The following is a 24,861-nucleotide window of genomic DNA, read 5'->3' on the forward strand; positions in this document are numbered from 1 at the left end:
CAGGAAACGGCAAGCAGATAGGAGAAGAGGGGGGAGAAAAACGAAACAGAAGGAAAAGGAAAAGATGCCCAGCAGAATTGGAGAGGACGGCAGCAGGAGCACAAGGCTAGAAAAGGACAGAGGACTGTCCCAAGGAGCATCACACTCCGGCAGCCGCCCACTAAGCCCCCAGACGGCGACAACGAGCTGAGCGGGGAGGGGGACAGCAAGGATGAAACATTCTCCTTCCCATATTCATTTAATGCTGATGCTAATACTTATTTAAATATTGGCCTATCTGCCTGAAGCCCCCCAGCAGTAGTTTCCAAGTTCACTTAGTTTGTTTTTGTTGTTAAAATTTGTTTAATAGTCTGCTATACCATTTTCCTCTTTCCCAACACTAAATCCTTAGTAGTAGAGAAGTTGTAATTATTTTTGAAGGTCAGGTTATCCAAAATGCACTTATTAAGTATGGTTTACTTCCTGTATGATTTCGTATGTGCATTATATTACATTTATGTATTTTTTTTACGTACTTAACATTGATACGTCTTCTTTCATGAAGAACTCCTCAAGTGCTTGGCTATAAATGTTTTACATGGAAAAACTTTCACACACACTGAACATTAATGTGGCTTCTCCTCTGTATGAACCCTCATGTGCTCTTCTATTTGTGATTTTTCTGCAAAATCTTTTAGACACATTAAACAATGAAATGGCTTCTCTTTAGCATGAACCTTCATGTGTTTTGTTAGGAAGGATTTACGCGAAAAATCTTTTACACACACTGAACACTGAAATGGTTTCTCTCCTGTATGAATTCTCATATGCTTTGTTAGATCTGATTTACAAGAAAAGTCTTTCTGACACACTGAACACTGATATGGTTTCTCCCCTGTATGAATTCTCATGTGCTCCACTAAATGTGATTTTTGTGCAAAGTCTTTTTGACACACTGAACACTGATATGGTCTTATTCCCGTATGAAGCTTCATATGCTTTGTTAGTATTGATTTACAAGAAAAGTCTTTTTGGCATTCTGAACATTGGTATGGTTTATCTCCTGTATGAATTGTCATGTGCTTTCTTAGACCTGACTTGCATGATAGTTCTTTTAGACAAACCGAACACTGATATGGTTTCTCTCCTGAATGAACCCTCATGTGCCTTGTTAGATCTGAATTGCATACAAAATCTTTAAAGCACATTGAACATTGAAATGGTTTCTCTCCTGTATGAATCCTCATGTGCCTTATTAGATGTGATTTTTGACTTAAATCTTTTAGACATACTGAACATTGATGTGGTTTCTTTCTTAAATGAGTGCTCATGTTTAATATTTATGAAAAGTGTATTCAACAATACTAATATTAATTCACTCCAGTATAAATTCTCATTAGCTATTATACTATTTTTTTCAATATTGTGTTTTAAACATTCAACACTGATGGGGGTATATATTTTTAATAAATTCCTATCTTAATTTACAGTTACTTAAATGTATAGCTCTGTGAAGTCATTTTGACCCAGAAATTGAAAATATTTTCATCAAGACATTATTTTATCAGAAATCTTGAAGACAGTTATTTCTCTCTGAATAAATGTGTGTTTCCTTTATTAATATTAGAGAAATCTTAATAACCTCTTTTTGTGATGAGGCTGAACACTTAAACTGCAGGACACCTAATATTACGTGGTGACCAGCATAGAGCAGCAAGTTATGAAGGGTTCCCTCTGTTGCCAGCTGATGGTGCTGAAGGTCAAATAATCTACATGAAAAGATCACATTCTCTTTGGTACTAATATATTGCAAATGGGTTACCTGTAAAGACATAAAAGAGAATGTAAATTTTGAAAATACGTAAACTTGTTGTGTTACCGTTTAATAATTAGAAAAATATTGATTTTTAATATTACAGAGTATGTTAGACTTATAATACTGTACAATAATGAACATGAATGGTGTAAAAGTGTCTATACAAACACATACTTTGCCACATGTGGTGATAGTCATAAAATCAGGTGGCGAGGAAGACTTTGTGACCACATCAGACCAATACTAGAGCAAGAGTGCCAAAATTTTATACATGCCAAAATTTAATTTTTAATCCTTTCAAAAGAAAAATGAATATATAGCAAATATTAAATACAGTTGCAGTACAAGGGTCAATCATAATGTGGTCTGTCTTTTGGGAGAATCTGTGTTTGTGGTATTTATTTAAAGTATATAAGCAATGTACCGTGAACATCCTATACATACATATTTTTTAAATTCACTATACGTTGTTGTAAATAAATACAAATACATACCTGTATATGCATATTTTTAGAATGCTTTCTTAACACTTGTACTTCACCTCTCATATGAAATATTTACTGTATGTGATGTTTTGCAATACAGTATTACATTTATATATAAAATTTTAGTGACATTAAGCACAGAATAAATTCATACTGTAAAAATAATTAATTTACAACAATGGGTGATAAGGCTGCACAGGAAATATCTAAAGGAGAGGAGCAAACATTCATCCACAGCTGTTGAGGGTGTGGACACAATATTCAGGATGTTGAAATGTGCTCAACACACACACACAGTCTTGGCAGTGAACAAGTAATATTTCTGACAATGTGATATGCTTCATGACACTATCATGGATGAAATATTTCTGATACATGAGCTTTATGCCACTGGGTGTTAGCACTGCAAGCGTAGTTCTTCTGGTAGTAATACAAGCTGCAAAAGAAAAAGAGAGAGAGAAATCATCAGATGTTTGAAGTCAAATAATACAAAATATCCCTGACATTTTGGCAAGTGCATGACAGATCATGATAAAAAGTGAAATGGATACAACACTCCTTTAAATTTTTTTGTCAGTCGGTCTATATATTTGACTACCCAAAAAACAAATTTAAGATAAAATCGACTTTGTTTCAAATGTTATGATGCCATATTTTGGGGAGTTAAAAAGAACACCCAATTTACAAATTCATCTACCCTAATTCCTAACTCAGCTAGAACAGTGACTCATATTGCATTCAAAACCAGCACTGAATATAATGAAACTCCAGGTTTTGGGTGAACCCCAGAGGCTACCTGAAGCTAGCTTACTGATCAATGCCACACTACTTGGGAGTCATCAGTCGCAGAGTTCTTGTTGCCTACTGGGGACCGCGAGCCAGAACCCCACACCCCTCACAGAGGTACAGGCAGCAATGGCTAATAAACACTTTACATTTAAAGTTCATCATCTTGTCATCGACCTGGGAAGCACCTACAAAGGTGCTTTGTTGTGATCAAAACAAGACTACTACCTAGTTGAAAATGAGACCTACATCCTCAAAATATGTTAAGAACTCTTCAATAAAGAAAACAAACAACCTAAACTTCATCCAACTACTCCCGTCCCCCTTCATTAACTCCACTCCCGTCCCCCTTCATTAACTCCACTCCCCTCGTTAGCTGCACCCCCCTCGTTAGCTCTACCCTCCCTCGTTAGCTGCACCCCCCTCACTTTGAGCCTGGCTGCCACCAGCCAGGAAGGGTGTCAGGGAATCTCCAGGCCCACCCAGAAATTGGAGTTTCATTACATTTAATGCTGGTTTTCTGTAGGAAGCCTTGTCAGCTCTCAGAAGCTAACTACCCACAGAGAAGAAAAAACAGGTATTTACCACGGAAGCTGCAGCACCGCAGGTATCAATACGAAGAAGTCACATACAAGCCCTGGAACAGCGAACCATGGAAACCAGATCAATCCACAATGCATTCACTGAAACAGAACTGGTGGCCTGCAAGTAGGCCACCTAGTAGTCCGGTAACAAAGCTGCTACTGGACATAACACATTATGCACCTCCAGCCGAACCACCAAAGCATCCACAACCAAATGACTCCTCCAGAAGGCCCCCCCCCCCCATCTTACTCTGCCAGAAAAGGAGCCAGCTTCAACCTAATAAAATGACCACCAGGTTCAAAATAACATAACCCCCAGTGGCAGAGAAGAGTACGAACCTCCCTAATCAAACCTCCAGAGGCCAAAGCCAACAGAAACAAGGCCTTCCAAAAACAATTACGAACCTAAGGGGCCACCACAAACTGAGGTGAAGAAAGGAAAGAACCCAGTCCAAAAACCAAGCAGGCTCAGGCAGTGCATGAGCAGGCCGGAGGTGAAAAAATGCATGAGAAAGCTGGCATAATGGGAAGGAAGTGACATCCACCACGAACGCAAGCTGAAGCGGCTACGCCAATGCAGCACGATAAGAGGAGACAGTATTCGGCATGAGATGCCAACCAAGAAAAAACCAAGAGAGAAAGGACAAAACAACCCTATCGGACACAGAAGAAACCTGACGAAGAGAAAATGGCAGAAAACCCTCCAAGAAACCCTGTACAGTGCAACCTTGATTCGGCAAATCTCCGGTTAGGTCGCATACTTTTCAGGCCGGATTTACTCACCCGGTTCAACAAACTCTGGCTCACTAAACCGGGATGTTCAGATTTGCTTACGATGTTGGGACCGAGTTCACAGAGTGATGGAAAACTTTGTCATTACTGTATCACAGATTACAATTAATAATTTCTTCATATGACAAGTTGGACCACACAATTGGACTAGTGGACCTCACAAGTGGACAATATTAACTAAGCACTACCAAGAGTGGTCTTCACAACAAGTAAACCATATTAACCAAACACCAGCCAGAGTGGTCCACACAACAAGTAAACCATATTAACCAAACACCAGCCAGAGTGGTCCACACAACAAGTAAACCATATTAACCAAACACCAGCCAGAGTGGTCCACACAACAAGTAAACCATATTAACCAAACACCAGCCAGAGTGGTCCACACAACAAGTAAACCATATTAACCAAACACCAGCCAGAGTGGTCCACACAACAAGTAAACCATATTAACCAAACACCAGCCAGAGTGGTCCACACAACAAGTAAACCATATTAACCAAACACCAGCCAGAGTGGTCCACACAACAAGTAAACCATATTAACCAAACACCAGCCAGAGTGGTCCACACAACAAGTAAACCATATTAACCAAACACCAGCCAGAGTGGTCCACACAACAAGTAAACCATATTAACCAAACACCAGCCAGAGTGGTCCACACAACAAGTAAACCATATTAACCAAACACCAGCCAGAGTGGTCCACACAACAAGTAAACCATATTAACCAAACACCAGCCAGAGTGGTCCACACAACAAGTAAACCATATTAACCAAACACCAGCCAGAGTGGTCCACACAACAAGTAAACCATATTAACCAAACACCAGCCAGAGTGGTCCACACAACAAGTAAACCATATTAACCAAACACCAGCCAGAGTGGTCCACACAACAAGTAAACCATATTAACCAAACACCAGCCAGAGTGGTCCACACAACAAGTAAACCATATTAACCAAACACCAGCCAAAGTGGTCTTCACAACAAGAGAACCATTGAGTTTCCATGATTTTCGTTCACTGATTTATGGCATCACAATCTTTGCAAATAAATTTCAAGGCTGAAGCCTGAGGAGCTAGCTACATGTGGTGAAATCTCCTAGACATTTTCTGTGATGAAACAAGATGAGTGAGGGTGGATAAATATAGGGAATATGTACAGTAAGCCTCATGTGGATTTCCTCTGGATGTGTCACCAAAGTTCAGTGACCTATGACTTTAAAAGTTTCAGAATAATAAATCATCTCAAACAGGTGTTTTAATAGCTTTTTATTATCCTAATTATATTTATAAACTAAATACTGTATAAAACAAAAAATATACCATAATATGACATATCTGCTATTTGAGAAATTATTTATGTTATTGACTCTAGCTTTCAAAACAACTTGAGCATAGATGGACAGGTCTAATCCCTGTGCACACAACACCATGTACATTTTCCTTCAGATGTATTGCCACAGTTCAGTGTCCTATGGCCTCGAAATTATAAAATTATTAAAAAACCAGCGTTGAATGTAATGAAACGCCATTTTCTGGGCGAGTCACGGAGGCTCCCCGGAGCTATCCCAGTCTGATATGCTAATGTCAGACTTTGGCATCAGTCATGTGTATGGAGTTCTTAGGCCTACCGGGGACCACGGCCAGAACCGGGCCCCCTCAGAGAGGCAAGGGGAGCAATGGCCTATAGAAGCCCAAGTGTGGTTGGAAGCATTCTATGTCTGCCATCGACCGGAACAGGCTCCCAGAAAGGTAAGCGCCTCAAAACAAACCCCTATTCTGGTTAAAATTGCTACTAAAAGCCGAACTAGTGGATAGAACTCCCCAAAAGAAAACAAGCAAACTAGTGTCACGCCACACGCCGCCGTGCCGCTGTCTGCGCAGCTCCCCCCTCCCCGGGAAGGGGAAGCCCCAGACCCTCCACGCCAGCTACCCACACCTCAGTTCTTGAGGCTGGATGTCAAAAACTAAAAAAAAACGCCGACCGGAGGAAGGGAGAGATGCCGGGGAGCCTCCGGGACTCACCCAGAAAATGGCGTTTCATTAAATTCAACACTGGTTTTCTGGGAGGAGCCCCGTCGGCTCCCCGGAGCTAACTACCCACAGACAGAGAAAGAGAGACTTACCTGGGAGGTGGTCGTCGCTCACTCCTCAACTCGAAGCCGAGACAACTGGCTGCAACTGCCGACCCAAAGCAACACAGGCCCGATGGGGCCCAGGGACATTCACAAGGTAACGAGCAGCCAGGACCCTGTTCGACCGCCAAAATCCCCGGGCCCAAATATCAGACCAAGACATATTCCCAAAGACGGCAGCAAGAGCCGCGAACTTACGAACGTCATGGGCACGAGGATAGACCGCAGGCTGGCTGGACTTAATAACCCTGCGGACGACCTGGGAGACCCGAACCTGCGAACAGGGAAGAAGGGAAACCGGATCAACCCACAGCGCGTACCCGGACACAGAAGCCGTGGCGCGCAAGTAACAGCGAAACGCCGCAACCGGACACAAAACATGATGCACCCCTGGCCTGACCAACCAAGCATTAACCACCCATGGACCCCTCCGGAACGCAGCAGTCTCACTCTTCGTCAGAAAAGAAGGAGACGACTGCAAGTGAACAAAACAAACACCACGACCAAAAGAGCAGAAACCCCTGCGCCGGAGGAGAGCATGAAGCTCCCCTACCCGACCCCCAGAGGCCAAAGCCAACAAGAAAAGTGCCTTGGAAAAACAATCCTGGACCGAAGGGGCCACAACGAAACGAGGAGACGAAAGGAAAGCGAGCACTCTGTCCAAAGACCAGGACGGCTCAGGCGGCGCATGAGCAGGCCGGAGGTGAAACAATGCATGAGACAGCTTGCGAAACGGCGCAGACGTAACATCGATACTGAAGGCAAGCTGAAGCGGCTCCACCAGCGCCGCACGATACGAGGAGACAGTGTTAGGCATAAGATGATGGTCCTGAAACAACCCCGAGAGGAAGGACAAGACTACCCGAACAGACAAGGAACTAACACAACGAAGACGCAAAAAGAAACAGAAGGACCCCCAGGAAACTTCATACTGCCGCCGAGAAGCCCTCAGGTGGGACACCAACAAGGAGGCCACCTGATCACCATAGAGATGATGACAGACTCGAGTCAAAAAACCCATATGCAAAGACTCGAGGAGAAGATCGAACCAGCCATGTGACGTACCGGCCCGATCTGCTGAAAGAGGCGGAGCCGTGGGAAATCCCTCGGGTTCGGACACCGAGCAACCAGCGCCTGAAACCAAGGCTGGGCCGGCCACCAAGGGGCCAGAAGGACAATCCTCCCCTGGTAAGTCTGTAAGTGAGTCAGGACCTGGAGCAACAGCCGAACTGGGGGGAAAGAGGTACAGGAACCCCCACCTCGACCAGTCTAGCCGAAAGGCGTCGACCCCGACGGCCTCACGATCGGGGAAGGGCGTCGCATAAACGGGAAGACGCCGCGACCACGCTGACGTGAAGAGGTCCACCTCGGGGAGCCCGAACGTCTAGCAAAGCCAATGGAAGGACTCGTCGTCGACCGTCCACTCCGTGGAGAGGGGAACGAAGCGAGACAGGGCGTCGGCCAAGATGTTGGACACGCCCTGTACATGAACCGTCAGGAGAGCCAAACCCCGAAAACTCAGCAGACGAGTCACCCGAAGCGACCAACCCCAAAGAGACAAGGACCGCATCGAACCCCCACGGTGCAGGCAATGAACCACCGAAGAGCAGTCCAAATGGAGCCGAATCGTTGATCCGCGGGCCACCCGAATCCTCCCCCGAGCAAACCACACTGCCACGAACTCCTGCACGGTGCTGTGAGCTCAACAGAAGGACGGATCCCAACGCTCCTGGCCGGCCAGGTGAGCACTGGTCACAAAACCCCAGCCGAGAGACGACGCATCCGTGTACACATCGAGCGAGGGCTCGGGTAGGCGCCAAGGCACTGAACCCCGAAAAACCCAAAGAGGAAGCCGGTGACGCAGCAACCGACGCAAGTCCCCCGGGGGTCGAACTCTGTGATCGCGAGAGAGGCGGAAGGGGGGACCCCGAAGGAACCAGAACAGCCGACGAAGCCAAACCTGACCCGGCAGGTAGACCATCATCGCGAAGTTCAGGCTCCCGCACAGCCCCTCGAGCAACCGCCGGGTGACCTGAGGGCCCACCAGAAACAGACAAAGGCGGGACCGCAGCCGCAGGAGAGACTCCGAAGGGAGAGACAAGGAGGCGGTTCGAGAGTTCCAAACAAGACCCAGCCAAGTCCGAACCTGAGAGGGAACCAGATGGGACTTCCTCCAGTTCATCAAGAACCCGAACCCGGCGAGCTGGGAAAGAACCAAATCCCTGGCTAGCAAGCAAGCTAACCGGCTGGAAGCCCAAACCAGCCAGTCGTCGAGGTAGGCCAACACCCGAACACCCGAACACCTAGGAGACGCAAACGAGCCACCACAACCCGTGTAAGGCGCGTGAACACCCGAGGTGCCAGGTTCAACCCGAACGGGAGACAATGAAAGCGGTAACTCAGACGCCCCACAACAAAACCGAGCCAGTCCCTGAACCGTGGATGAATCGGGACATGCCAATAAGCGTCCTGGAGGTCCAGAGACACCATCCAAGCGCCCGGCTCCAAGAGGAGCCTGAACCTGAGACATAGTTATCTGAAAGGAGGGGCAATGAACCCAGGGGTTCAGACGGGACAAGTCCAGAATGAACCGCAGGTCTGCGCAGTCCCGTTTCTGAACCGGAAACAAACGGGAAACCCATCTGAGGGACGACGCCCAAGCGTACCCACTCCAAGACGACTCGACAGACCGCAGGGGGAGAAACCTGCCCTGCTAGCCCCGACCCCCCCCAAGGGGGGGGGAAGGGGTCACCCAACGCCACCGCAGGCCGCGAGACACGACCCAAAAGGCCCACGAATTGTGGGACCAGGCGCGGGCGAACAGTGCAAGCCCACGAATCGTGCCCCATTGCCCCATCAATGGGGCAAACCGCGAAAGGGCCGGCAACCCTTACGAGACCCAGAACCCCGCACAGAGCGAACACCGCGCCGACCAGACGAGGGAGGGTCCGCAGGAGCCAAACCCGAACCTGACACCAGAGGCCTACCATGACGAGAGGAACCCCGAGCCCTGGCACGACCCTTCTGGGAAGACCCACCCCGGGACCCCCGGAAAACCAACAAGTCCGACATCAGATGACAAGCCGCCGACGCAGCCTGAATAAACTGTGCCATGGCCGACTCCTCAAACAGAAGAGGACAAAAAGGTGAAGAACGCCTAAGAGCCAGAGCCCAAGCAGATTCCACGGAGGAACCCAGCACCACCTGCCGACACTCGAGATGGGAAGCATAAAACAGGGAAACCTCATCCCGCAAAATCGGCGTGAACAGCTTCAACAAGGCAGCCGACGAACGCGCAGCCGAAGACAAGGTGCCGGACCCCGGGACGGACCCAAGCGTCCTCACATCCTCCACGAGCCAATCCCCAATCCGAGGACAGCTCCAGGAGGGAAAAGAAACGCAAGGCCGAAGCCAAAAGGCCCGGGGCGCGCAAGTCCTCCGCAACGAGCGCCGCCGAAAGGGTGGGAACCTGCACATGGAGCTGAATAACGCCCACATCGCAGGGAAGGGCAGGGGCAAACAAGCACTCATTCAGGTACTCAAGATCGCCCCCCAGGAAAACCTGAAGCACCGTGGAAGCTTCCCGCCACTCCAGCGTGCGGGAACGACAGAAGGAATGCCAGGAATCCAGAACAAACAAGGGGCAGTCTGCTAGCCAGGAAGACTCCGGAACCTCGTAACGGAGCCAGAAAGGGAACGAAGTCCCAAACCTGAACTCAGACGGATCCATTTCCGAGGCATAATCCGGGTCACGCAGGAGGCAAACTGCAAAGGCCGCTCGCACCACACCAGGTTGGATGCGATAAGCCGGAAACCTCCGGAAGGACGGAACCGACGTACCCGGGGGAACACGGAACCGAACCCGGGGAGGGGCCGACACCAAATCCAACTCGTACGCAGAGGGGGGAAAAGAAAACCCCACTCATTGTAACAATAAGCCCCGCTCAGAGGGAAGAAAAACCCAGGCGGGGTCCAGAGGGGCCCAAGGCCCCCAAGTCAGCCCCTCCCCAGCCTCGAGGTCCTTCACCACAGGACCTGAGGCCGAGTCCTCTCCCCAAGCCCCGACCCCACAAGACAAGGACGAAGCAGCCGAAAAAGCTGGAGGAAGGGGGGCCCACTGGTCAGACCCCAGAAGCTTCGGCCGGGAGACAAGACTCGAATGCCTCTGCTGCCCCCCCAGAAGGGGCACCCCCCAAAGCTGCCCGAGTCTCAAGATCAAGTAACCCCTCCTCCGACCCCGAAACCCTCAGACACTTTGGGGCCGGAAGCAGGGGGGGGGGGGACCAGAACGAACATAAGGGGAAGGACGAGGAGGTGCGGACTGAACCAGGATCGAAGCGACCCCCACCCCAAAGTCTAGGTCTTGAAAAGCAAATTGGGGCAGCCCCAGGACATCCAGGTGAGCAACCAACCGAGCGCGTTGCAACAGACGAAACCTAGACTGCATCGCACGCGCCGCCTGTACCCGAAGAGAATCATCAGAGGATTGGGTAAATTGAGTCACAAGCAAGCAGCAACACTCACAGGACTCAGGGTCGAAAGTATCACCGACCCAACAGGCAGCATGGCAGAGGCAAAAACAATGAGGTGTCACCCTGTGACAAGGGGACCGAGCAACCCTCAAACTCGCACACAGCGAGTGGGGACTCCGGGGTCACATCCATCGGACCCACGCGCCCCCTAGGGGATTCCCAGGGTCCTGAGCGTTTACTTTAAAAGGAGTCGCGCTCAGGTAGTCCCAGACAGGGGTGCTGCAAACCGGCGCCCAAAATTACCAAGCGAACTTCTATACCTGCACCCCAGGGACATGTACATTCATGGGGACCTAGCAGGGGGCACCACCAAGGAGAACAGTGGAAGAGCAAAAACAAACTGAATAAAATGACAGAACCCCCCACCAGGCAAAAACAAAAAGAAAAACAAAACCCCGCAAGAGGACAGCGAACCCCAAGGAACAGAGCCGGCCGCTATGTCGGGAATACAAGCTGTGCAGCACCCTGCGCCCCTACCAGGGCAAACTGCCTCTTACCTGCCGGTAACAAGGCAGAACAGAACACCCAAGAGCCCAACAGGCGGCCGAAAAACCGAAAGGTAAAACGGACCAGCAAAGGCAGACCCTGAGGAGCCTGTGGAAGGTGGCCCCAAGCCCCAAGGGCAGTACTTACAGGGCACCTAGGGAAGGCAGCCCTAGGCGCATGCAGCCCGAGTACTGAAGATAACTCCTGGCTCTCGCACCCACAAAATAAACACCACGCGCAAAGCACAGTGCAGTAGCGACACCGGAGCCAGAGCACACGACCTTCGCCTATAGCATCAGCCTCAAGAACTGAGGTGTGGGTAGCCGGCGTGGAGGGTCTGGGGCTCCCCCTTCCCTCCCTCCCGGGGAGGGGGGAGCTACGCAGACAGCGGCGCGGCGGCGTGTGATGTCACACTAGTTTGCTTGTTTTCTTTTGGGGAGTTCTATCCACTAGTTCGGCTTTTGGTAGCAATTTTAACCAGAATAGGGGTTTGTTTTGAGATGCTTACCTTTCTGGGAGCCTGTTCCGGTCGATGGCAGACATAGAATGCTTCCAACCACACTTGGGCTTCTATAGGCCATTGCTCCCCTTGCCTCTCTGAGGGGGCCCGGTTCTGGCCATGGTCCCCGGTAGGCCTAAGAACTCCATACACATGACTGATGCCAAAGTCTGACATTAGCATATCAGCCTGAGATAGCTCCAGGGAGCCGACGGGGCTCCCCCCAGAAAATTTCTAAAAGTATTTGTATAGCTCTTATTATCCCAATAATGTTGCTAAACTAAAAATATACAGTACAACCTCGATTCAACGCACTATATGGGACCAACCCAGGTGCAGGGTTGGATTCATTGCAAGAGGTTACCTTCAAGAGGCATTTGCGTCAGTTTTTTCTTGCAAACAATAAAAATGCATTATCATATTATATACTGTACCTATATCTTGAGATGAGTTCGGGGCTTAGCGTCCCTGTGGCCCGGTCCTTGACCACACCTCCTTTTTGTTACACATACCCCCCAGGAAGCAGCCCGTAGCAGCTGTCTAACTCCCAGGTACCTATTTACTGCTCGGTGAAAAGGTGCATCAGGGTGAAAGAAACTGCCCATTTGTTTCCGTCTCCACCAGGGATCGAACCCGGAACCTCAGGACTACGAATCCGAAACGCTGTCCACTCAGCTGTCAGGCCCCTGCTTTAATTATCTAAATTATTGGAACCGATTAAAATGTCTAGATTAAAATGCCGATTAACACTGAATTCTCTAGAAGGCAGGAGAGACATTATTTACACGTGGGAAAACATTAAAATGACTGGTTTTGTGGGTTCCGAACTGCACACGAACAACTATCACCCGAAACTAGAAGGCATGGCAGGATGTGCAAAATAGCCCCATTGATATGCAGAGGTGCAATATGTATGCCGAGAGAACTATATCAACATCAAAAGGCCAAAGACTTTTCAACATTCCGCTACACACACAAATGGCCGGCCTCTTAGTGTTCAAGAGTGAACTCGATAAACACCTCCAAAGGATACCTGATCAACCAGACTGATTCATACGTTATTTATTTTTGTTGAATAACAACAGTCTTGGTGACCAGATATATTACTACTAAACTAAGAAATACTGTTACAGTTGTTATTTACCTTATTGTTAGAGTTATGTTCATCTTGAATTCTCACGGAGTTGTGAATGCTGTACGGTAAATACGTACTGTACTGTATTATGCAATTTGCACTGTATTGATAAGTAGTTCTGCTGTATGTTGAGTACTATAACACAGTTTATGAAAACTATTTTACACTAAAATTACTGTACTGCAACCTCAATTTGAATACTAATGTGAAGGTAATATTTCAAGTAACATTCAGGTAAGATATATTTTGTACAGACAGCCACTTGGTCCACTATTCTAGTGCCTTCTACCCTGTGACATCACAGATTCACGGCACATTGTTTTGATTTGTCATGAGGCTGGAGTATTCATTCTGTGACTTTGTTGGACATATCTGCACAAGGATGGAGGGAGGGAGGGATGGATGGATGGATGGATGGATGGATGGATGGATGGATGGATGGATGGATGGATGGAGGGATGGATGGATGGATGGATGGATAGAGGGATGGATAGAGGGATGGATGGATGGATAGAGGGATGGATGGATGGATGGATGGATGGATGGATGGATGGATGGATGGAGGGAGGGATGGAGGGATGGATGGAGGGATGGATGGAGGGATGGATGGAGGGATGGATGGATGGATAGAGGGATGGATGGATGGATAGAGGGATGGATGGATGGATAGAGGGATGGATGGATAGAGGGATGGATGGATGGATGGAGGGATGGATGGAGGGAGGGAGGGAGGGAGGGAGGGAGGGAGGGAGGGAGGGATGGAGGGATGGATGGATGGATGGATGGGTGTTGAGATGAACTACGTGACCAGTGAGTATGTGTGTGTGTGTGTGTGTGTATGAGATATGGGAGGGTGGGGTGGGAGAGGGGTATCGGTGGTGGGGGGAGACCGGCTCACTCTCATAAGCCTAACACACTCGACCCAGTTAGCCAGATTTGTTTCTTAAATTCTGGATGCACATCATCATGTATTTTCTGGTTACACATTTTGTTTAGTAATATTATTAGGTTAATAAAAAGTTATAAAAATACTTGTTTCATGAATGCTTTCCTGTATTAGATGGAGATTCTCCAGGCTGTCTCCAGGCAATCTACTGAGCCACCCTCACTTTCCCCCCCGAGGTGCGAGCGGCAGGAAGTGAGGGTGTGTAGTATAAAAAATTCTTATTTTACAACCGATTTATTCATTTTATTATTTCAAAAGCCGCAGGTCACTGAACTGTCATGACAAAATCGAACGAAACATGCATGGTGGTGTGTACACACGGATTAAACCCGTCCACTTACACTAAAGTTGTGCCGCCAGTAACATGACTAACATCTCAAATAGCAGATGTCTATCATATTACAGTATATATTTGGTTTTATTTAGTTTAGTTTGATTAGGATAATAAAGAGATATTAAAATGCCAGTTTTAGAAATGATTTATTAATCTGAAAATTTCAAAGTCATGGGTCACTGAACTATGATGACACAGACGAAAGTAAATGAAACCTCACTGTAAAGTGAGGTTTACTGTACAGTATTCCCTTATCTGTCCACCCTCACTTATCTTGTTTCATCATAGAAAATGTATATATGATTTCAACACATTAGCTAGCTATTCACACTTCAGCCTTTAAATTAATTTGCCAAGATACATGTGCCACAAATTGGTGAACGAAAATATTACAGTCGTTCACTTGTGTGGACCACTCTGGCTGGTGTTTGGTTAACCCTTAAATGGCACCTGGCTATTTAGCATGTGTCACCCACAGACGCATACCAAAATATAAAAAAATATATATTATTTTTTCTTCTAAACCTGTTAATTTGTGTTCACTGATCATGGGGAAAAATAGTAAAAAAATCGTAAGTGGTATATATTGCCCGCTATAGAGCGGGGAAGTCTGGCAAAAAACAGGCGATGACTCAGCGTGCTTCCCAGACGGTCTGTTGCTCCCCAGCTGTCAGGCTGGATTTGCCCCAGAGAGATAATTACCTAATTATTTCAATGTCTCTGATTGATTTTTCGTAGTTTTTTTGCTGTAATATTATTCAATAGTGTGTAGTGTGATATATTTATATAATAAAAGAGTGAATCATCGCTGTACTCAAAAAATGGTGTGCATATTGTTGATTCAATTATGTTCATCAAACAGTGAACAAATACTTTGTCGGTTATTACACTATATACACAGGTTATATATAAGTATCTGCATGTTTTGTTCACTATAACGAACCACTAAGTTGCTATTATGAGTCAAAAAGTAACGAGGAGTGACCGCCACACACCAGCCAGCTACTCACTCCCTCAAAACCTCACTCGCCCACATTCTCCTCCCACCATACTGTTTTTGCTTTTATTCACTATATACAGACGTTATATATAAGTATCTACAATCATGTTCATCATAACGAACCATTAAGTTGGTATGCTGAGTGGCAGTGGCAGCCCGCCACTGGCTGCCACTCCCTCCCTCCCTCCCTCCCTCCCTCTCTCACCTCACCTGACTTGCCACCATTCTCCTCCCACCATACTGTTTTTCCTTTTATATACAGACGTTATATGTAAGTATTTACAGGGGTACCTCGGTTTAAGAGTTTAATCCGTTCCTGGAGACAGCTCGTATTCCGAAGCTAATTTCCCCATAAGAAATAATGGGAAATGAATTAATCCGTTCCTGACTACCCCAAAAACCCCACATCAAACTAAATTTTTATACCTAATTCATCTAAATAAACCTACAAAACTATGTTCAAGTTATTACTTACCTTGCTGTTGAACGCTGTAGGCATATGGAAGATGGTGAGAAGGGGGGAGGAGGAGAGGAGTTACTGTTTGGAAGGGGAGTCCCCTTCCATTATCACATCAGGCAGTGAGGACCTTTCTGGTGTGCACTCCCTGGCACGTTTTATCTGAGTGTCACTAGGTCCTGGTTGTGGCTCACTGCTCGATTTTCTCACCACAAATCTGTACATGGAAGCTTGCTTTTCCCTTCTTCGCAAGCTGTCTCTGTAGTAAGGCATCACATTGTCATTGAAAAGATTAAGGCAACGGCCTACTACAGCTTTCTCTGGGTGAGTCTTTTCAACAATTGTTTGAATCATTTCCCACATCTGACACACCTTCCTAATTTCTGCAGAAGGGACATTCGCTACTGCCTCCTCCTCCACTGTAGAATCATCAGCTGCGTTGTCTTACTGTTCCTGTTGAAGGGCTTGGAGTTTTTTGATGGTCAGTTCTTCGTTGTGTTCTTCCACCAACTTCTCCACATCATCATCATCCAATTCCAAGCCCATTTGCCGGCCCAGAGTAACAATTTCGTTAACAATCGGCACATCATTTACAGGCTCAAACCCCTCAAAGTCTAGTTCTGTCACACATTCAGGCCACAATTTTCTCCAGCCAGAGATCAGGGTTCTTTGAGACACTTCTTGCCAGGCTTTGTCAATGAGTTTTAAAGCACTACAAATGTTAAAATGGTGTTTCCAGAACTCTTTGAGGGTGAGGTTTGTGGCTTCAGTCACTTCAAAACATTTCTGGAAAAGTGCCCTTTCATAAAGTTTCTTAAAATTCGCTATGATTTTCTGGTCCATAGGCTGAATTAGAGGAGTGGTGTTAGGAGGAAGGAATTTAACTGTTAGGAATTTATTGTATCTGGGCAACAAATCATCTTCCAAGGCTGGAGGATGAACAGGAGCATTGTCGAGGAGAAGCACGGCTTTGAGTGGCAAATGTTTCTCCTGCAGATATTTTTCTATGGCAGGGCACACCACTTCATTCACCCACTCCGAAAAAATAAGCCTAGTCAACCATGCTTTTTATTAGCCTTCCACATCACACACAAATGGGTTTTCTGCACTTTATACCGTTTGAAAACCCTTGGATTTTCAGAATGATACACTAGCAAGGGTTTAATTTTCAAATCGCCACTCGCATTTGAACACAGCACAAGCTTAAACCTATCTTTCATAGGCTTGTGTCCGGGCAAGGATTTTTCCTCCTTGGTAATGTATGTCCTCTTAGGCATTCTTTTCCAAAATAGTCCTGTTTCGTCACAATTAAACACTTGTTGCTGTAGGTATCCCTCAGCCTCTGCAAACTCTTTAAATTCCTCAATAAATCGTCCAGCGGCTGGTTTGTCTGAGCTGGCTGCCTCCCCATGCCTTGTAACACTATGGATACCACTTCTTTTTTCTAAATTTTTCAAACCAGCCCCTGCTTGCCTTAAACTCTTTCGTATCTGCATCATTCGTTGCAGGGGTTTTCTTTAATAGGTCTTCGTGCAATACCCTGGCTTTCTCACAAATGATGGCCTCCGAAACACTATCACCCCTTAATTCCTTGTCGTGTATCCAAATTAATAACAACTTTTCCACTTCTTCAAGTATTTGTGGTCTTTGTTTCGTCATTGTTCTTACTCCTTTTGCCACTGTAGCACTCATAATCTCATTTTTCTTCTTAAGTATAGTACATATTGTAGATGTGGCTTTGTTGTACTGCCTACAAAGATCAACAACACATGTATTATTCTCATGCTTCCGAATGATCTCTTGTTTCTCCTCTATTGTCATCCTCACATGGGCTTTCTTGCCTTGATCCTTACCACTGGCTTTCTAGGGACCCATGGTGAGATATATAATAACAAATTGTATAGTCAAATGACCAAAAATCCAACAAAACACTGAAAATCCGGGTGAAGAATTGATGTGAGAGAGTCACTGGGCACGAGACAATGGTAAACTGAGGGGCAGAGGGGCGATGATCGCCGTACCACCATGCGCTAGGTCGGCCTGAACGTGTATCAACAAACTCGCATTCTGAGGTAACCCTCGCCTTCCGAGGAAATCCAGCTCTGTTACGAACCCGGATCCGAGGTCCGAGCACGGAGCCGTGACAACCGCGCCATCTGTGGGTCAGCTCCCGAAACCCCCGCCAAACGGACGACGACACCTGGTGAGGACAGCGTGTACTGGCCTCGAGGACCAGTTTCCAGTCTGGTTCAGCGCTCAACACCGCCGCCACTGACCTCTGGTGAGGTGGTGCTCCGACGACAGCGCCATCTATGGACTGGATACGTCAGGTGTTTGTGCTCGAGCCCGTAAGTGAGGTGTTTTAGTGTGTCCCAGTCATTGATGACGTGTCTGTTTACAGAGTCGACCTGGGACCGCTGTGTTGAAGGTTGAGTCAGTCTACCCGAGGCAGCCAGTCTCCATACCTTGAACCTAGCTGCAGCTGTTGTGAAGTCGTCCCCCCGGAAGAACACTGTGGTGTGTTAGCCTGCCAGTGGAGTGACAGTAAAAGGATTTACCCGGGACCGACTGTTGGAGACGATCATCCACTGGGGTACTGAAGACAGGAGAGTGATTTGTGGTGTCACACGAGGCTCCTGTCTAGGGCGTTCCCCTTTTATCGTTCGTGGAGTGGCCGTACCAGCCTTGTTGGCTCAGAACCTGCCAGCAGACCAGCTGGACGTGTGGTTGACGGCCTCCACGGCGGTGCCCCCAGTGGACCCGTGTTTTGGCTGACCTGTGGCCAGGGTAGGCTCAACTTCTTTGGAGAATTAATTGTGAGGCCACGAAGAAAGCACCAAGGACTCGGCACCGAGAGTTATGGCACCAGCGTCTTCAGCAGAAGACATCGATTGAGGATTAATCCCCTTGTCAAGTGTTAATACCCCTCCCCTTTGTGTACTCATTTATTTTATATATTTAAACGGTGATGGTAATAATTATAATATTAAGTTCTTAGCTTTCTTTCCCTACTCCCTTTAAGTTACTTGCGTCAAGGATCTCATCCCTTGATAGCCACTACTGGCTTGGGAACGGATACATATATCTTCCTCTAACAACATCAGAGTAAGGACCCCGTTGCGTCCCGAGAGGGCCGTAACATAATTGGCATCCCCAGCGGGATTCGTCCCCTTGTTAAGTATGTTTGACAGGGGTGGTGAAGTGGCGTAATCCCTGTATATAATTCCCCGTGTGACGATTGTGACGTTATACGTCCTGTGCGGTGCTCAGAGTGATTAAGTGCAATATTGTGCAGTGCGGTGCTCGCTGTGATTAAGCGATTAAGTGCAATATTGAGTAGTGCGGTGCTCAGTGATTCAGTGCAATATTGTAGAGCGAAGGGTTCGCTGTGATTAAGTGCGATATTGCGTAGTGCGGTGCCCGAAGTGATTACGTGCAATATTGGCAAGTGCAGTGTTTGGTGCAATAAAGTGCAATATTGACGTAGTACTGTGCTCGGTGTGTTAAGTGCTAACGTGTAAGCAGTGTGTTAAGTGCTAAGTGTTCCATCTGTGACAATGGCAGAAAAAGCTACCATCGATGATCTGGACGATGTTCAGGCTTTTCTGAACAGAGTGGACTGTCTTGCCAGATTAAAATATCTGAGCAAACCAGAGCTTGTACTAGTGAGCGCCTACCTGGAGATCAAGATCCGTGCCAGTGATTCCCGTGTGGAGATCTTATCCAAGGTTCACCGGCACCTGAAGGCAGAAGAGAAACAGGAAGGCGAGACTCCTAGTACAAGGGAAGGTGAGGAAATAGCTTCCACGGAAAAGGAAGGTAAGGGCAGTGACATTGACAGTGATGCAGGTGAGCTTAATATCAGCTTCCTAACAGTCAAAATGCGTGCCCTAGAGATCAATCGCGAGATAGAGTGGAAGAAGTTAGAAGTAGAACGAGAATTAAAAGATAAAGAAGTGGAGATGAAAAATAAAGAAATGGAGATGAAAGAAAAAGAATTGGCGATGAGGCGTTTAGAATTAGAAAGAGAAGAGAAACGAGAGAGAGAAGAGAGAGAAAGAGAAGAAAGAAGAGAAGAACGAGAAAGAGAGAGAGAAGAACGAGAAAGAGAAGAAAAAGAAAGACAGAGACAACATGAACTAGAAGTATTACGATTAGGCGCTGGACAGAGACAAACTGGAGCAAGCGGTTTCGATCCGGTAAGGAATATCAAAATGGTCCCCAAATTCAACGAGAGAGAAGTTTCGAAGTTCTTCGCAGCCTTCGAGAAAGTCGCTGCCTCTTTGGAGTGGCCAAGGGAGAATTGGGCCATCATGATACAGTCAGTCTTGACTGGGAAGGCCCAAATCGCCTACTCTACGTTATTCCTTGACGACTCCGGCGATTACGATATGGTGAAGAAAGTGGTGCTCATGGCGTACCAATTGGTACCTGAGGCATATAGGCAAAAGTTCAGAAATCTGAAGAAAACCTCAGAGCACACTTTCACCGAATTCGCCACCATCAAGGAGCGACTTTTTCAAGAATGGTGTGCCTCTCGGAAGGTGGAGACCAAGGAAGACCTCGAGCAGCTGATTCTGCTCGAGGACTTCAAGGATTGTTTGTCTGGAGACCTCAAGACATACTTAGAAGAGCAGCAGGTGGAGACCTTGAGTGCAGCAGCCACCATGGCTGAAGAGTACATCCTGACTCATAGGCCGTCTGCTAAGTACGTCCCAAGGCATTACCAACACCGGTTTGACAGACCTCATGAAGAAGAGGAAAGACCCGTCCCACAAAGTGCTAAGAAGACGCCCCCAAGTAGCCCCCGAAGAACAAGTCCTAGCAGTCCGAAACACCGGAGCCCGAGGAGGAATATGGTGTGCTGGACTTGTGGGCAGAAAGGGCATGTAGCTGCTAAGTGCCGAGGCAGAAGAGGTGGCAGCGCACGAAGGGAGGTGATGTTGATGAGCTGTGTTACACCACCAGCAGGAAACCAGTCTACGACAACGCAGGAAGAACCCAGATTGTTTTCCCCTCACACTTCAGGCGGGTATGTATCGAGTGATCATACTGGTAGATCAGTTGTAGTGCTCAGAGATAGTGGAGCAGCCCAGTCCCTGATCGTGAAGAGCTCGTTACCCGAGGGAGTAAGTGTGGACGGGAGACAACAGGTTGTCCTGGTTGGGTTTCCGAGAACGCAGTATATCGCCCCCTTAGTGCCGGTGCATCTCGACTCGCCTTACTTCAGTGGCACATGTGTGTTGGCAGTAGTCGATACCCTCCCTGTGGCTGGGATTGACGTGGTACTAGCCAACGACTTGGTGACCGATTGGAGCATCAATCTTCCCAAGGTTGCGGACGAGTCTACCAGAACAGCAAGGTCTGAGGTAACGACGGGCCGTGGTAATGTCCAAGTAAAGACAGACCCGGGTTTGAATATGTCTAATTTGTCCTCTCACCCGCAGATCGACGATATTCTAGCAGAGACTTCTAATTCTTCTCTCGACAAGGAACATGAGGTTAAGAAGGCAGAGGTACCTGAGCAAGAAGAGAGGCCTTGTGTGCGGGCACCCACGGATACCAACGAGTCTGGAGCGAAGGCGGATGTGTGCTTGCGGTATGGCAAGTTACAGCGTGTAGTGAACCAGCCAGAGATTCCCCAGACGTCAGAGGTATGTGAGGTGTGTTCAAAAGGTCTAGTGCCCTCTTCGGTCCAAGCCAGGCTTGTGGATGTTGCCGGCTATGGACATGACTGGCTCGGGAAGCTTATCCCTCTATTGACCCCATGTTTCTTAGCGATATTTTGTTTTGTGCTCGTATGTGTTCTCTGTGTTCTCAGTAAGGATCAGTGGACGACCCGAAGGATGATGGCTCCCTTGAACATTGCGAAGAGGTCCCAGGGATTGGAGATTGGTACTGCAAGTGTTGCAGTTGAAGAAGGGACCTGGAAGGTAATGGTAGATACAGGAGGTACAAGAAATGATAATATGAGTGACTGTTTCCGGCAGGTTGACACCCCCCGCGTGATAGCTGAACCTCAACGCAGCGTTATGCGGAACGTTGGTCGACCTGACGGTGGCAGAGTGAATGCCATCTTCAATGTACAACCAGCCCTGTTGAAACTAGGTGTAAGCCTAGTAGAGGCATATGCAGTAAGTATTCACTTACCCACTGTCGCTATCACTCTGAATTATCAGACCCCTGTATTCCAGGTGCCCGTCTCCCTGAAGGACCACCGGACCGGTACTAGATATACCGTCTGGGATCAGCCATCATCGGTGCCACGACGCAGGGAAGTGTCGAGACGCCCCAGATCGTGTCTACACCGATCCTTCCTTGAGACATGTGAGATGACGCCCCTGCTTGACATCGCAGTGGAGACGTGGAAGGTTACGCCAGACAGGACATCGCCTTCAATCTTCAAGTTCCCATTGTGCCGGAATTGCCCAGTAGGACAGTTCTGTGGACGAGACAGCCTCGCCATTCCAGATTATAAAGTATGTGTGTCCATTTGGAGTTGTGTCGCCGTACTAATTTGGTTTGTGTCTCTTTTTATAGAACCCCAAACCAAATTCTTTTTGGTGGGGAGGTGTTACGAACCTGGATCCGAGGTCCGAGCACGGAGCCGTGACAACCACGCCATCTGTGGGTCAGCTCCCGAAACCCCCGCCAAACGGACGACGACACCTGGTGAGGACAGCGTGTACTGGCCTCGAGGACCAGTTTCCAGTCTGGTTCAGCGCTCAACACCGCCGCCACTGACCTCTGGTGAGGTGGTGCTCCGACGACAGCGCCATCTATGGACTGGATACGTCAGGTGTTTGTGCCCGAGCCCGTAAGTGAGGTGTTTTAGTGTGTCCCAGTCATTGATGACGTGTCTGTTTACAGAGTCGACCTGGGACCGCTGTGTTGAAGGTTGAGTCAGTCTACCCGAGGCAGCCAGTCTCCATACCTTGAACCTAGCTGCAGCTGTTGTGAAGTCGTCCCCCCGGAAGAACACTGTGGTGTGTTAGCCTGCCAGTGGAGTGGCAGTAAAAGGATTTACCCGGGACCGACTGTTGGAGACGATCATCTACTGGGGTACTGAAGACAGGAGAGTGATTTGTGGTGTCACACGAGGCTCCTGTCTAGGGCGTTCCCCTTTTATCGTTCGTGGAGTGGCCGTACCAGCCTTGTTGGCTCAGAACCTGCCAGCAGACCAGCTGGACGTGTGGATGACGGCCTCCACGGCGGTGCCCCCAGTGGACCCGTGTTTTGGCTGACCTGTGGCCAGGGTAGGCTCAACTTCTTTGGAGAATTAATTGTGAGGCCACGAAGAAAGCACCAAGGACTCGGCACTGAGAGTTATGGCACCAGCGTCTTCAGGAGAAGACATCGATTGAGGATTAATCCCCTTGTCAAGTGTTAATACCCCTCCCCTTTGTGTACTCATTTATTTTATATATTTAAACGGTGATGGTAATAATTATAATATTAAGTTCTTAGCTTTCTTTCCCTACTCCCTTTAAGTTACTTGCGTCACGGATCTCATCCCTTGATAGCCACTACTGGCTTGGGAACGGATACATATATCTTCCTCTAACAACATCAGAGTAAGGACCCCGTTGCGTCCCGAGAGGGCCGTAACAAGCTCGTATTCCGAAAAACTCGTATACAGGGACACTCGTATTCCGAGGTACCACTGTACATGTTTTGTTCACCATAACTGTACATCTAAGCTTGTATGATGAGTAAAGGCACAAAGACGTAGCTACTCACACAGTCAGCTGGTGTCGGCCGCCCTCAAGACCAGACGCACTAATATTTCTCTTCCAACAATACTGTTTGTGGTGTTATTACGCTATATACACACATTATATACAAGTATCTACCTGTTTTATTCACCATACTGTACAAGTAAACTGGTATGGTGCCCAAAGACCATAGTGGTCACCAATAAACAACATGATAAGTCGTGCAGACAACGCCCTCCCTCACCAAAATGGCGGCTCCCAACCTATTCCTATTGCTGTTTATACCCTCTATACACATGTTATATATAAGTATCTACATTTGTGTTCACCATAGCGAACCACTAAACTGGTATGGTGAGTGCAGTAAATAAAAGATGACCACACACAGTCAGAAGACGACGCCACCACCCTCCCTCCCACAGCATTACTCCTCCCTCCATGGAGCACAGCGCTAAATATCACCACAATCCTGCTATTATCAGAACCCTGGTCAGTTTTATCACAGTCAGGGGGCTTCTGTAATAATATCATTGCTAAATAATAGCAAGAACATGTATATTATGGCTTTTTAGGCAATGCTGCGGTCACAAGCTGAACAGCAGTGCTGTGAGCTCATGCTGCGTGCGTCAGGCTTGGTTGCTCACTTGATACTGAGGCCCCTAACACCTGGGAATTTGGCCCACGATTTTTTTTTAAAATGGCGTCTGTTTATAAGAGCCCTGATGAAGGTGTGGTGAACCCCGTGTATCCGCTGGCCATTTAAATCTTGAGCGGTACTCCAAAGCATCATATGATGCTGAGTGCAATTTACTGCAAGTCACTCAAAGCATCATATAATGTCTTGTGCAACTAAAGGGTTAATATGCTTCACTTGTTGTGTGGACCATTCTGGCTGGTGTTTGATTCATATGGTTCACTTATTGTGTGGTCCACTTGTGTGATCCAACTTGTCATATGAAGGAATTATTAATTTTAACATGATAAAATTGAAAAGTTTTCCACCACTCTGTGAACTGTCCCAACATCGTAAGCATGTGATCACCTGTGGACCACTTGTGTGGTCTAACTTGTCATGTGAGGGAATTATTAATTAACACTATCGCACTCCGTTGCCTCCCCCCATAGTCACTCATTTTTCTCCCGAGTCATCTCGGGTGACTCGGTCTCGAGTCACTCA

General features: G+C 47.4%; 1 long non-coding RNA gene across 1 annotated transcript in view; it reads right to left on the minus strand.

The window, feature by feature from the left end:
* Positions 1-441: 441 nt before the first annotated feature.
* Positions 442-24,861, minus strand: part of LOC138359290 (uncharacterized) — a 96,687-nt gene continuing 72,267 nt past the window's right edge. The window contains exon 3 of the long non-coding RNA XR_011225913.1: positions 442-2,716. This is a non-coding gene — a long non-coding RNA (uncharacterized lncRNA). The remainder of the gene's footprint in view (positions 2,717-24,861) is intronic.

This window comes from Procambarus clarkii, chromosome 90 (assembly GCF_040958095.1).
Source record: "Procambarus clarkii isolate CNS0578487 chromosome 90, FALCON_Pclarkii_2.0, whole genome shotgun sequence".
NCBI classification, from domain to species: Eukaryota; Metazoa; Arthropoda; class Malacostraca; order Decapoda; family Cambaridae; genus Procambarus; species Procambarus clarkii.